The sequence below is a fragment of the Otolemur garnettii genome, unplaced genomic scaffold (genome assembly GCF_000181295.1).
Source record: "Otolemur garnettii isolate 467f Iridium unplaced genomic scaffold, OtoGar3 scaffold00006, whole genome shotgun sequence".
NCBI classification, from domain to species: Eukaryota; Metazoa; Chordata; class Mammalia; order Primates; family Galagidae; genus Otolemur; species Otolemur garnettii.
The window spans coordinates 31,135,917-31,140,318 of NW_003852401.1; the positions used below are offsets into that span (position 1 = coordinate 31,135,917).

The 4,402-nt window shown below is 35.9% G+C and overlaps 1 protein-coding gene across 1 annotated transcript in view; it reads left to right on the plus strand.

Moving 5' to 3' along the window:
- The first annotated feature begins 2,908 nt into the window (after positions 1-2,908).
- LOC100966723 (aldehyde dehydrogenase, cytosolic 2) overlaps positions 2,909-4,402 on the plus strand; it is a 41,276-nt gene continuing 39,782 nt past the window's right edge. Inside the window, exon 1 of the mRNA XM_012813689.2 lies at positions 2,909-3,009. The gene's annotated coding sequence lies outside the window, so the exon portion shown is untranslated. The remainder of the gene's footprint in view (positions 3,010-4,402) is intronic.

Here is a 4,402-nt window from a genome sequence, read left to right on the forward strand (position 1 = left end):
GGGTAGACAATTTAAACTGGGTTGGCTGAGGAAGATACTGATGACAAGGTGAAATTTAATGGGCAGCAGGGAGAACAGGGAAAGGTTAGGTTAGTAACAGAGAACAGACTGACCCAAAGGGACTGTGCGTGTGGGGTGAGAAGAGAGACTGAGAATTGCACGACCAAACTTCAGAATTGCAGTGAGGGTGGGAGCTGCATGAAGCTGGAGGTGACAGTGAGTTGGGTTTGGGACAAGTTGATTAAGGGCTTTCCCAAGCAGCCCTTGGGAAGAAAAGTACTAAGAGGTAAGAGAGAAGAACGGATAATAGAAAATACACTACAGAGTAACCACAGGAGTCTGTGAAAGGGGCTTTTGGTCACTGAGTGCTGGTTCAGTCTAAGAGACCTCAGGAAAATCAGCACTTCAATCTGAATTCATGTTTCTTCAAATCTTGAACTGAGAAGCCAATGTTTTTCTCGAGGGGTAATACGATGAATGTAACGGTCTCTGTCGGTGTTCCGTCACCCTCTCTGAGAAACAAGGACTTTCCTGATATTTCCCCCTTCTCACACCCCCCTGTACGTGCCTCTGCCCCTCTGGGCTCCACCTGAACAGCTTCACGCTCCCCTCCCTTCATGCCCACGGCCCTCTCATGTCAACTCCCGGCTGGCCCTGCAGTGCTTATGAACACCTCCCAATATACAGGGTGAGGCCATCTTGTTCTATGGGAAAATTATTTTTGTCTGAACAGGCAACAGGGAGACTTCTTTTCCTCTTCATTTTTATAGCAAATCACAAATATCATTATGCACTTTTTACAGAGTGTTATGGATTGTAGCTATGGGGAGCTGATAAATTATTGGTTGATTGATTCAATTTTAAGAACTATTTTCTGAGGCTAAAATCACTTCAGGGCTGGAATTGGGTTGGACATTAAGAAATGAATTTGAAAATCAAACACACAATTCTTGATCTTCTAGAGCCCACAACCTAGGAGGGAAAGCAGACATTTAAAAATTACTATTTCATAAGTGACAAGTTTTGTAATGGATGTATAGGAGGCTAGAGAAATATTTTGGCCTAAATAATCTTAAAAATCACAGATAATATAATTAATTATACTCAAGCATTTATGGGCTAGATAGTAAAACATGTTTTATTAATTTGACAGAATTTTAAGCTATATTATTAGCACGATATTGTAAACTAAGTTGGTGAACACTCATAGGTCAATTTAAAAGATTACATTTAATTTTAAATCTCTATTTTACAATATTAGCAACTGATCTAGCAATGTATAATCTTGATAACAGTCTCTGGACATTTTTTAATAACTAATTTGCATTTACCATAGCAACTTATTAAAAGCTAGAGGGGGTGTTTCAAAACACTTTCCAAAAGGATTGAACTATCAATAGCTTATCTTAAATATCAAATAAGAAGGGGTATCAGAATGAAGATATACATTATAAACCCAGTGCATATGTTATTTTTTTAAAATTCCATGTTAAAGTAGTTCAATTGCAATTCCAAGTTAAAGTAGTTCATTTGTCATAAGTCCAAAAGAAAGTTGTAATATGTAACATCCAGTAGTATACTTATGGTTATATATTGTATGCTTATTATCTAGTTAGTTTTATATTTCATATAATAAAAAATGGAATCAACAAGAAATAAAAAGATGGAAAGAGAAGAAACAGAATGTAGCATTTATTCATCACAAAAGGACTGTTTCTTAATTTGAGTTTGTCAAATATTTTTCCCTCTTGAAAAGTGAATGGGATATCAAAGCTGGTTCCTTAAGGAAATGCACATGAGTGATATAGAAGTTAAAACTGAGGCTTTTAAAAGGACATACCGATGCTTTTAAAATTTCTGTTTATACTGCACAGAGAACAAAATCCCTTATTTCTTAGATACCTCTCTATCGTCAGATATATGTCTTAGGTATCACTAAATCTAGTATCTGATTTCATTTGGTGACAAATTATCAGGTACTCATTTGAAAAGGAGAATCAAACTGCTATGCTTTTAAAAAGCCAATGAAAATATGTCCCTTTTTTCTGAGCAAACTTCTTTTATTTATTTATTTTTTATTATTTTGAGACAGACTCTCACTTTGTTGCCATGGGTTTGAGTGCCATGGTGGCATCATAGCTCACAACAACCTCAAATTCTTAGGATTGAGAGATCCTCATGCCTCAGTTTCCCAAGTGGCTAGGACTATAATCATCCACCACAATGTCCAGCTATTTTTCTTTCTCTTTTTTTTTTTTTTTGTAGTTTTTGGCTGGGGCTGGGTTTGAGCCTGCCACCTACAGCATATGGGGCTGGGGCCTTACTCCTTTGAGCCATAGGTGCTGCCCTCTTTTTATTTTTTTCTATTTTAAGTAGAGACAGGTTCTCATTCTTGTTCAGGCTGGTCTCAACCTTCTGAGCTCAAGTGATGACCTACCTCAGCCTCCCAAAGTGCTAGGATTACAGGCATGAGCCACTGATCCTGGCCTAGCAAACCTCTTTTAAGATCATTTCCTTTAGAAAAATATTTTACTACTTTTAGAACAATAAAATAAAGGAAGAGAACATATCACTCATGATACCAAATAAGGCCTCCACTGTTGCCTCAAATTCGTGGCAGTTTCCGGTAGGTAAAGGATTTTCTATTCTACATCATCTTCCCCAAGCTTTATTTTCTGGAGTTGGAGTAAGTGCATATCTTAGTGAAAGTGTAAATCAATCACTAAGTACTTTAAGTGTGGGTGTGCATGTGCAAAATGTCTTAAATAGGCAATACGTTTTGAAGGGCGAAGGGATTTGCCTCAATTAGGCATTGCGTAATGCTTTGGTGTAAGCTTCTAAGAATTTGCAAACTTGGCTGCATATTTAAATACCTTTTTATCTCCTTCCTCTCTAACCCTATAGATCTTCATAAACAATGAATGGCATGATTCAGTGAGTGGCAAGAAATTTCCTGTCCTTAATCCTGCAACAGAAGAAACAATCTGCCATGTAGAAGAAGGAGATAAGGTGAGTTTTTAAACACTTCTTCTATTTTTATGCCGAATTTCTTGGTTTCTTGCCATTCTGAGCTTGTGAACCCCATTGCAAATTCAAGATGTATCACAAAGATGTGGCTTCTGGGCAGTCTGGGGAAATTTTCTAAGTTGTTCTTGGTACATAAAGACACTCACGAGTTATGTCATTAGGACAATGAGCCTGTGCTTCTGCATGTTATGGGGCGGGGGGTCCATATTATTTTTTCTTGTTTGATTTTCAATTGAAATGGTATCTAGATTTATTATACAGATTACCTAAAAGGGATTAATCATACATCTAAAAACGAGAAAAATTCTTTTTTCACATACCATTGTTCAAGTTGCTATATGAAACTTAAAGTTAACACAGGACTTATAGAACAATATGTTACCAAGTTATTTCATTAAAAAATAACTGAATTTCTGAGGGCAACATAGTGAGACTCTGTCTCAATAATAAATCACTGAATTAATATTTAACAATACCATTAAATTAGAGTTAAAAATGACTTAAATTGAATTAAAAAATTAAAATATTTTTACTCCCAAGCTAATAATAGTAACAACAGCAACACCAAACTTTTATTGAGTGATAAATGTTTTCAAATTCTAGATGCTGTTCTAATACTTGAAACAGCCTTATGGGGAAGGCACTATTTTTAGTCATTTTTAGAAATAATGATGCAATGGCAGAATTGAAAGGCTGAGTCATTTATCCAGGGTCACATCACTAATGGGTAATAAAATGTGCATTCAAATGTGACTGGCTATGGGTTGGAAGGCCAACATTTGAATGCACATTATTATTATTTAATTTATATTTATTTTTTATCATTTTAAAAATGAGATGGGTAATATTAAATAACCTCTGGGGGAAGGGAAGTGAAAGCCTTCAGAATTTATACCTGAGCACTGACGTAAATAACTATGAGTTACTAGGAGTAATCTAAAATATTTTTTCTTCTCTTTAGCTGTTTAGATATCACCAATTTTTAAATTTCTGTAACATGAGAGGTAAAATATTGCTGTGGGGAAAGACCTTAGGCATATAGTAAAGTCTCAGTCTTTACAGGGTTTCATACTTTCTAAAACCTTTTCTGGCCTCCCAGGTACACATAGAATTATCCTCATCTGTGCTATGTTGCAACATTGTATTTGGCTGTGTTATAACCCTTGCATGTCATACAGGTAGTGGTTACTTTGAGACAATATTCTTCTTGTAGAGATCAGCAGGATATCTCATATTTATATCCTTGTTTTGGTACACTATCGGTGATAACATCGCTGAAAACACACTTCTCCTCTGTCAAGTTTTTTTTTTTTTTTTTTTTTTTGAGACAGAGCCTCAAGCTATTGCCCTGTGTAGAGTGCTGTGCTATCACAGC